At 38.4% G+C, this 11,134-nt stretch overlaps 1 long non-coding RNA gene across 1 annotated transcript; it reads left to right on the top strand.

Annotated features, from left to right (window-relative positions):
- Nucleotides 1–8,848: 8,848 nt before the first annotated feature.
- LOC118819185 lies at nucleotides 8,849–10,815 on the top strand. Its single transcript, XR_005008139.1, has 3 exons — nucleotides 8,849–8,927; nucleotides 9,210–9,374; nucleotides 10,086–10,815. It is a non-coding gene; the product is annotated as an uncharacterized LOC118819185 (long non-coding RNA).
- Nucleotides 10,816–11,134: the final 319 nt, after the last annotated feature.

Below are 11,134 nucleotides of genomic sequence, written 5' to 3'. Positions count from 1 at the left end.
GAACAGACAACGCAGCATCTAGGTATATGTATCTATGCTCAGGGAAATGTAGCTAATAGCTGTAGCGCCTACAAATTTTTGTGTAGCTACAGTGAAAATTTTCACTACAGGCTTCAGGCAATCCGCGCAAAATCTGAACCATAAAACGCGGTCGTTAACTGGGCTAGCGGCGACTGTGCAATAATGACTGAGCCGCGGACAGTTCGAGCAAACGGGCACGCGCTGGAAATAAATGCAAATAAATCCAAAAAATAAATCCAAATAAATCCATTCCTCTCCAAATTATCGATGTTCGTCTCAAATCTTTCTCTTTGCCATTTTCTTATCTGCGTTGCCGTGTGACCAGCAGTCTGTGCGTCAGTCTTCAGCGTTAAAGGATGGTGAATTAGCAGTTATGCGTTAACTCCAGCGTTTAAAACCATTTATTGTGAAAACTGTGGTAGAACTGTGTGTTATAACGATTTTACAGCAAATGAGGATTATGTTATTTTACCTAAAAATCTAGTTCTGCTGTGGAGCCTCAAAAGCTATGCAGCAGTGGAGACATTATTCAGGCCTGATTCTTACCCCAAACAGAGTCAGGGTCACTGATGAGAATTTTGAGGCTGAAGTGTTGCTGAAGTTTAACAAAGGACTCTGAATATCATGTCTGTCTGTATCTTGCTGAAATGTTTAAATTGGAGCAGTTTTATTTCAACAGTTGACAATGCTTTGCACAAAATTGCTTGGTTTGTATCTGGTTATTTTTGTTGATTTTTTGAAGGAAAAACCTGGACTGATTACTTTGCCTTTAGTCTTTTTTGTTGGATATCACACCTTTGGTTGTGTAAGTTTGATTGTTGGTTACACAAACTTACTTTTTGGTGATCTTTTTGTATATTTGCAGCTTTTCAATTGCATTTTTCTTTCTGGCACATGATTAAATGCAGTGTCTTGTTCACCCTTTCAGTTGGGTTTGTTTGGTGTGTCAGGTGGAAATTCACAAACATTTTGACAATCATGCTTTGAAAGTAGCTAAAAAGTAGTGCACTGCTTTTCAATAAGTAGCTAACTACTAATTTTTCAGTAGCTATCCCCACCCTGTCTATGCTACTGGTCTACATGAGTCAGGCAGTAATCGGATTTCTGCTTTACAACCGGCCAATAAACTCACAGAATTACGTGAACACGTAACGTAAACGTAATGTTTAACTCAAACCAGAGAACTGGTAGAGAGGAGAATTACCACTCTGTAATGAGTCCAGAATGAATGGGTTCAGATGGAGCATTTGAGCAAAATCATAGTTTATAAATGCTTAAACGTTTTTAATGTAAAAGAATTCATTTATTTCCTGAACACTGAATAGCATAAACATTTTAATACTGCTGGTATATATTTTTTAAGAGCTTTAACACTCAAGTTATAGGAGTTTAAACGGCACCTCATGTAGGTCCATGACGTCTGTGAACGCAAACAGCCAATGAGCTGCTCCGCTCACCTATCAATCAGCACTCAGTAGCAGTAATGCCAGCCCTCTGCTGCCCAAAACCCGTTTACTGTAGGAAATATATAGGTAAGTTTTCTTTGCTTTTTTTAGTGAAATACATCTTTCCACTTTCTAAAATGAAAGGAAAGTTCTGGGCGAGTGATTAGAAACTATTTTAACTTTTCGTTTTTAGCTGTTGAGCTCCATTTACTCCCTTTCATTGAGGACTCCCTCGCGGGCGCTCTCTGCTGGATTGCAATCCTGTTTTTGATATAACGGGGAAAAATAGGAAGTGGCCAGGCTCTTCATAAAACGGCTCTGCTCAAACTTCATGCCGCAGCTTTTTTTTTTAAACTCATCTGGATTTGTTTTGGATTTCTTAGTCTGCGCATGTGCAGAACAGACTGCTATACCATAAATAAACAAGCGGCATTGCCGCAAGATGTTAGCAAAACGCCTGGAAGTGACGCTGAAACCAACTACATTCTTGATGAAATGAAGGACTTAAATATTCTTCATCTTCTAGATTGCAGATGTTTGTTCACTGGTGCCGGTGGAGCCGTCAGAATGTAACTGCTGCACCGTTTAAGGTAGAACGGGAAAATTCGAACAAAAATCTGACTTCGGCCTCGCGACTTTTTAATGTTTGACAGTTTCTCGTTGCAGACTAAACATATCAGGAAACCAGCCGAGTGCTTATAAATGCAAACAAGAAAAAGTCCACCGTGGCGCTACGGACCCTGATGAACCGGTGTTGTGCCGAATTCGGCACCCTGCCGCGAGATGCACCCCTCACGGGAGCGCGCGCTCAAAGTCTTTTGCTCGAAAGCGGAGGTCATCCCCTTTTACTTTACATATATCGATTTGAAGAACTTGCAAAACCACCTTCGTTTTGATCAACAACACAATAAATCGCTGTTTGGAAACACCCCAGATGTTCTTCTAAAGTACAGTGACTCGTAAATAGTAATACAAAAGTATAATGTAGCCTACATACACCGCTGCTTACTTATTCTACGACACAGCAGTCTGCATTGACTTTGTATGCAGCAAAACTTGTTGCTTGTTGCTATTTGTCAACAAAATACACATATGAATTTCACCTACTTATCGTGTCATAGCAGAACACTGGCCAGAAAATGCCAGTTTTGCTAAATTGGTGTTGCATCCCTGATAATTTATTGCAGAAAACACATGTTGGCCCTAAGTGTATATTACTAATATATTTCATAGTTCTGTTCATAAAAAACGTTACAAGAGAATGCTTTTCAAGTGAGTCCACCTGTCAGGAAAAGAACCCTCTGTTCGATCTGGCTGGGGGGTTGTTGTATCTATGATACTTGTAATGGTTTCACATGTTGGTCACAATTATGTGTGATTAAAAACATATTATAGTTGTGTCATCAGAAAGAAAGTTATAGGGGGGTGCCTTTTAAGGCAGCCCACATGCCAGGAAATGCACCCCCTCTTAAATCTGGCTACATGGTTATTGCATCCATGAAACTAATAGAGGTGTCACATATTGGTCTAAAATATGTGTGATTAAAAACATATCATAGTTGTGTGAAAAGAAAAAAAGTTAAGTGGGGTGCCTTTTAATCCACCTGCTGGAAAATGCACCCCCTCTTTAATCTCACTAATCTGGCACATGATTAAATGCAGTGTCTTGTTCACCCTTTCAGTTGGGTTTGTTTGGTGTGTCAGGTGGAAATTCACAAACATTTTGACAATCATGCTTTGAAAGTAGCTAAAAAGTAGTGCACTACTTTTCAATAAGTAGCTAACTACTAATTTTTCAGTAGCTATCCCCACCCTGTCTATGCTACTGGTCTACATGAGTCAGGCAGTAATCGGATTTCTGCTTTACAACCGGCCAATAAACTCACAGAGTAGTATCAACAAACCTGCTGGGAAATGCACTGCTTCTCAAATCTGGCTATATTGGGCTCCCGAGTGGTGCAACCGTCTAAGTGTTGGCCCTATCAGCAGGAGATCGCGAGTTCGATCCCTGGTGATGCTACAGCCATCTGTAGCCGGGAGTCCGAGAGAGCACAATTGGCCTCGCTCTCTGGGTGGGTGGGATGGCTGCCCTTCTCCCCCCATCACTCACTCAGCGCGATGCTAGTCAGCGCAGGCGTCTGTTAGCTGACGTAACAGATCTGGCGGTTGGCGCTTTCCACCGAGCGCGTTCAGCTGTCCAGTGACGTTGCGTGAGCGGCAGCTCGAAAAGAAAGCAGTGGCTGGCTTCACAGGTCTCGGAGAAAGCCTGTGTTAGCTTTCACCCTCCTAGCGTTGATAGCATCGTGTGATTGGGGGAGTCCTAACTAGCGGGGTAGAATTGGAGACGACTAAATTGGGGAGAAAATCGGGGTAAAAAAAAATCTGGCTATATTATTATTACATCCAGGATGTTTATACAGGTAATGCTTATTGGTTCCAAATATGTTGAAGGGATGCTTATTGGTTCCAAATATGTTGAAGGGATGCAGATTATCTGCCGTAATCAAATTTGAATATTTTGAATTCTTGCTTAAGAATATTTTTCTCCAATCTATGTCAACAGACATGGCAGTGACCGATGGTAGAGGAGACGGAACTGGGTATTTTAGTCATTGTATATAACTGGGTGAAAGGTGACCTTTTGGGAACCTTCAAGGCCTTGGGCCTGAGACTCTTGCTGATAAGATTACGAGACACCATGTCTTTGTTGACTGAATCTCACCAATGACTCTGTTCAGTTTTGTTCCTAAGCCTATCTAAGTCTACATTATAATAGTTTTGTTTTGTAATAATGGATCAGTAATTATATGTGTAGATTGTCTCATTTACATATAATATGAAAAAGCTCTAACTGTCTCAATGACGTCTGGGTCAGATGGGAAGACACCTGCGAGGGCTCTCACCCGACCACTTTCTGTCTTTCTGTCTCTGTCTATCTGCCTTTCTCTCTCTCTCTCTCTTAAGTCTTTTAGCATGCTGATTTTCTTTAAGCTTTGCCTTAGTTAAGCCTTTGTGCATGTGGTTTAAGTGAACGTAATAATCTGTTGAGATTATTTTTCTCTATTTTTTATATTTTCTTTATTGTATGTTTCCTTGGTATGTTTGTTATCCTGAAAAACATTTTTCTTGTTAAATTTCATAATCTATTCTACTTTTGAAATTCAATATGTGGTTTAGTTTTTGGGGCATATAGCATTACATAAATTATGAATGGGTGTTTTTCATACATTTGCAAAGTTATATCAACTATGCAGTGGTAAATTACAAACAAAGTTAAAGTTACAGGGGGATGCTGTTTGTGGCACACCACCTTTCACAAGATGCACCCTTTCTTATATTTGGCCATTAAATGTACGAATACTTTGTCAAGTGAGTGGTCATTTCCCACAAATATAGATAATTTAATGGCCAAATGAAACAAGAAAAATGTTTTTCAGGATAACAAACATACCAAGGAAACTATATAAGAAAATATAAAAATAGAGAAAAATAATCTCAACAGATTATTATGTTCACTTAAACCACATGCACAAAGGCTTAACTAAGGCAAAGCTTAAAGAAAATCAGCATGCTAAAAGACTTAAGAGAGAGAGAGAGAGAAAGGCAGATAGACAGAGACAGAAAGACAGAAAGTGGTCGGGTGAGAGCCCTCGCAGGTGTCTTCCCATCTAACCCAGACTCTCAATGACAGTTAGAGCTTTTTCATATTATATGTAAATGAGACAATCTACACATATAATTACTGATCCATTATTACAAAACAAAACTATTATAATGTAGACTTAGATAGGCTTAGAAACAAAACTGAACAGAGTCATTGGTGAGATTCAGTCAACAAAAATATGGTGTCTTGTAATCTTATCAGCAAGAGTCTCAGGTCCAAGGCTTTGAAGGTTCCCAAAAGGTCACCTTTCATCCAGTTATATACAATGACTAAAATACCCAGTTCCGTCTCCTCTACCATCGGTCACTGCCATGTCTGTTGACATAGATTGGAGAAAAATATTCTTAAGCAAGAATTCAAAATATTCAAATTTGATTACGGGAGATAATCTGCATCCCTTCAACATATTTGGAACCAATATGCAATACCTGTATAAGCATCCTGGATGTAATAATAATGTAGCCAGATTTGTGAAGCAGTGCATTTCCCAGCAGGTTTGTTGATACTACAATGAAACATTTTTAGTAATGCATATTTGGGACCAATATGTGACACCTGTATAAGTATCATATAGCCAGATTTTAGAGGGGGTGCATTTCCTGGCAGATGGACTGCCTTAAAAGGCACCTGCCTATAGTTTTCTTTCTGTTGACACAACTATAATATGTTTTTAATCACACATATGTTGGACCAATATGTGATACCTGTATAAGTATCATGGATGTAATAATGGTGTAGCTAGATTTTAGAGGGGGTGCATTTCCTGGCAGGTGGACTGCCTTAAAAGGCACCCCTCTATGACTTTCTTTCTGTTGACACAACTATAATATGTTTTTAATCACACATATTTTAGACCAATATGTGTTACCTGTATAAGTATCATGGACGTAATTATAATGTAGCCAGATTTTAGAGGGGGTGCTTTTCCTGGCAGATGGACTGCCTTAAAAGGCACCCCCAACTTTCTTTCTGTTGACACAACTATGATACATTTTTAGTAATACATATTTGTGACAAATATGTGATAACTGTATAAGTTTTGTAGATGTAATTATAATGTAGCGAGATTAAAGAGGGGGTGCATTTTCCAGCAGGTGGATTAAAAGGCACCCCACTTAACTTTTTTTCTTTTCACACAACTATGACATGTTTTTAATCACACATATTTTAGACCAATATGTGACACCTCTGTTAGTTTCATGGATGCAATAACCATGTAGCCAGATTTAAGAGGGGGTGCATTTCCTGGCAGGTGGACTGCCTTAAAAGGCACCCCCCCTATAACTTTCTTTCTGTTGACACAACTATAATATGCTTTTAATCACACATAATTGTGACCAACATGTGAAACCATTACAAGTATCATAGATACAACAAACCCCCAGCCAGATCTAACAGAGGGTTCTTTTCCTGACAGGTGGACTCACTTGAAAAGCATTCTCTTGTAAGGTTTTTTTATGAACAGAACTATGAAATATATTAGTAATATACACTTAGGGCCAACATGTGTTTTCTGCAATAAATTATCAGGGATGCAACACCAATTTAGCAAAAACTGGCATTTTCTGGCCAGTGTTCTGCTATACAAAGCATTTCCCTGTCATTTTCTTTCTTTTGAGTCTACCATGAAATGATTTTAGCAGTATGTATTTGCAAACAGTATGTATCCATGCATGTTACATGGCAGCAATAAGAGTGTATCCCGATTTATAATGGGTTGCATCTCCTGAGATTTTTTTTACAAGTCACTGCCTTTAGAGTGTAAAATCTGAAGAACCTGATCCAGACTGGTGAGAAACATGACACGATAAGTAGGTGAAATTCATACGTGTATTTTGTTGACAAATAGCAACAAGCATATATACATATATATATAGAATATACACTTAGGGCCAACATGTGTTTTCTGCAATAAATTATCAGGGATGCAACACCAATTTAGCAAAACTGGCATTTTCTGGCCAGTGTTCTGCTATGACACGATAAGTAGGTGAAATTCATATGTGTATTTTGTTGACAAATAGCAACAAGCAACAAGTTTTGCTGCATACAAAGTCAATGCAGACTGCTGTGTCGTAGAATAAGTAAGCAGCGGTGTATGTAGGCTACATTATACTTTTGTATTACTATTTACGAGTCAGTATACTTTAGAAGAATATCTGGGGTGTTTCCATTCTGTAAAACAGCGATTTATTGTGTTGTTGATCAAAACGAAGGTGGTTTTGCAAGTTCTTCAAATCGGTATATGTAAAGTAAAAGGGGATGACCTCCGCTTTCGAGCAAAAGACTTTGAGTGTGCGCTCCCGTGAGGGGGTGCATCTCGCGGCAGGGGTGCCGAATTCGGCACAACACCGGCATGCCCCCTGCCGAGATGTGAGTGTTTTGCTTTTTGCCACTTTAGTTTATTGTTAGCCAGCTGTTTCAACATCTCCCGCTAATAGGGCTTATCTAGCGTTTTGGTTATAGTTATTTTCACCTGTTCATCGATTTATTACTCTATAGATGTTAGCTGATGTTATAGTACTCTGATAGCTGTACAGGATTTTTTTTTTTCACAAATGATTTATATCCGTTATTTATAGTTTGGTCTCCCGCATTGTTGTGCGTTTGGTGTTCTCCAACAGTTCTGGACACATCCTCAAAGTTCAATCAATGTATTTTTAAAAGCTGATTTGTTACCTAGTGAAAGCAAGACAAGTGTTCATTCTGCTTGGGTTCTTGCCACATCAATCAGTGTAATCGCAACGGTTAGTAGCTCATGTAGCAGGACAAGGGAAGTCCTTTAGCCATGCTGCTGCCATCCTGTGGAAGGTAAGTTGTGCTAAAGAATGGCTTTGCTTCAGTAGATACAGCTATAATGCAGATTAAATTTAATAGCTATTCTGTAACTGGTAATAATACTTATATAGTTTGTTTACAAACAGTTTAGCCAGCTATGCTATGTTTGTTGATGATCTGACACTTAAATACAGTAGCCCAGCTCAAAGTTATAGCTTGTAGCTTGAAACACATTGTATTACTGTGATATTCATTGATATCTGCATCCCACAGTTTAATTTGAAATTTGCCAAATTCTAAGTGAATATGAACATTTTATCAGCTGCATAAAGTGTTCTTTAACTTCATATGGTTTATATAGGCACTGATATGAATAACTAACTTTTGTGTTTTCTCAGTGACCAGAATGTAAATTTCATCTGCTCCAGGTAATTAAAAGGTTTAATCTCATATTAGAGGCTGCTTGAATGAAAGTAGATAAGGTAATTCCGGCTATGGTAAAGGTAAAATGTTTTTTTTTTTTTTTCTAGACTTTGTTTTCTTAATAGACATCTAATTCCAACTGACATACAGTTACTAAGTGTAACAGTTTTTAAGTGACAGTGTGATTAATTAAGCTTGCAGAAGTAAACAAAACTCATACCACTACAGTGGCTAATAGTTATGGTTCAAAGGGTAGTCTTTTATGTAGAATAGTCTAATTTCTTATGGGATTATTGTTGCAGTATTGAGGGCAAGTACAGCATGAAGGTAAGTACAGGAAAATGAAACCATTTATACCTTGTCTCAGTTTTTTTCCACTAAAGAATTTGTAACCGGATCGGTCATCCTTTTTAGTTGGGTCTTTTCTCAAAGCTGTGTGCTTTAAGGGGTTGTTCCTACTCCTGTCCTCTAGGGAGCTCCAGAGTAGTATTAATAGAGGAAGCCAAACAGGAAGTCTTTAAGAGTTATCTGACCAAGCACATGTACTCTCTGCTTGAAATCTCCTTGCTGGGAAACTCATTGGTTTTATGCCCATTGTAAGTGCCCATTTTCTGTTGTTCATTTGTGTACTGTTCCCCTTTTGAAACAAAATGCAGTTGCAATTGCAATGTGCAGCTTCATTGCAGTTATAGGCCATGCTAATACTAGTTGGTTATGCTAATGTACTGCTAATTATGTTATGCTAATGCTAAGCTTGTGCTAATGTTAATGCTAATAAGCTAAAGCTAAAAATGCTAAGCTAATGTTACAGCTATTTTTGTAACTAAAGTTGGGTTTGGTGTGGGTTTCTCATACGCTGTATTCATCTTCATGTGCAGATGGAGTTTTTTTTGAACTTGTATAATACATGGACTGGTTTATTGCTGGAGGACTGTTAGGAGTTTCAGACTTGGACTTTGGTAAATCTCACTTTCCAGCCCAAGGCCTTCCAGCTCTGTCTACCTGGTTACTAGCTATTCCTGCGACTGACTTCCATTCTGCCGGTGGGACTGAACCTTAACTTTTTTTCTACTTCTTTAGATTAAATGTCATTGCCACATCATAGACTTCTGACTTTAGCAGTCTGTACATATCCTTTGTGTATCTCTCTCTCTGTGTGTGTGTGTGTGTGTGTGTGTGTGTGTGTGTGTGTGTGTGTGTGTTTTCTGGGGTGGAAGTTTGTTTTATTGTTTGTGGGGTTGGTTGGTTGGCAGGGTGGGTGAACATTGGCATTGGGGGTAAAAGCTCTGAATTACGTATATTGTAAAAGTGTTTTTTTACATGTTTTTTATTAATACATCATAATTTGGTAAAGATTATTGACTAGACCTGTTTGTTGTACTGGGTCTTCCTTTGAACTCCTCTTTGGCTGCCTCTATACATCTACACACATCACAGATTGTTTTTCTAGAGTGTTCTTTAGTGAGTAAGTTACAAATTTATGTCCTAAACTAGTGTTTCTTAATGTTGCTCCTGTGCACCCACAGCACTTCACAACTTCACACATCCATTTTTTGCCTTAGCACACTTGACCCAGCTCATCAGCTAATTTTTAAGCCACTCATAAGCTCGATCAGGTGTGGTGAAGCAGGCAATAGTTATAACTGTGCAGTGCAGTGGGTCCCTAGGACCAGCATTAAGAAACACTGTGCTAAACAGTATATTAAAATTGTGTTACATGTATGCATAATTGTTTAACATACACTTTGTTACAGATGCAGAATGCTGTGTTAAAAGGATTGACTGGGATGTCCTGCACAGATAAACAGCACCAGTGAAACTCAGGGACACAACGAAATTTAGCCCCAAAAAGGCTGAGTGACATGTTTCAAGCACCACAAAATAAGTGATGTGCCTGAGAAAATGCCTGCTGTTTCTTCACTGTTACTGTGAACTCCTGTATTCAGCTCCCACAGTGCACGAAAAGAAGAGCTTAGAAGGGGCTCATGTAGCAATAGTCAGCCTCCTGCACAAATGTATCTCAGCTGAACAAGAACAAGTACCAGCAGCCACCACACAGCTTCAGTAACCACATGGTGAACACAAGCCTTATATACAATGCCAGAAATGCATGTCATTTTACACTGCATATGTCAAACTAGATGAGCTTAAATGCACCAGTTTAGAAGAAGTCACTAAAACACAGAGTGCCTCTCATATCTGGTATGATGCATGGAAAATGAGTATAAGTGCTAGCTTGGCAAAAAAGGTTACTGTGCGTGCATCCACAAGGCCAGACCATTTAGTTTTTTTTTTATTGTGCACAAAATATTACTCATTTTAATGGTGATTAATGCTTCCATTGTTTATAATTTGTAATTAAATAGCTTAGCAGTTTATATAAAGCAGTTTACTACTGTTCACACATCCATGTGGAAGAAAAAAATATTACCCCATTACCACTTGCAAGAAAAACAGACTGAATATGCTGAACAACAGGCATACTGCACATTGTAATCAGAATTTAATTGAATCAGATTTTCAATTGAAATGTTTGTGCAATAGAATTTTTGATTAAATGACTTTAAATGATTGGAAGTATGTCTTAAATTTACTAGACATTTGAACATTTGATTTGGGATAAAGCTAAACAATTTTGTATATATAAATAAATATCTCATTTAAAAACCCTCCACCCCCTTCAAAACATGGTTGGTTCCAAAACCAATCAATTTAAAACAATTTTTACATAAATAATTACAGAGCTTCACGTTAAATGAAAAACATTATGCTGCAGAATGCCACCTTCAGAATTCTCACTGCA

The sequence above is a fragment of the Colossoma macropomum genome, unplaced genomic scaffold (genome assembly GCF_904425465.1).
Source record: "Colossoma macropomum unplaced genomic scaffold, Colossoma_macropomum, whole genome shotgun sequence".
Lineage (NCBI taxonomy): Eukaryota > Metazoa > Chordata > Actinopteri > Characiformes > Serrasalmidae > Colossoma > Colossoma macropomum.
The sequence above is the reverse complement of the archived record's forward strand: the minus strand, read 5'-3'. Positions and strand labels throughout refer to the sequence as shown.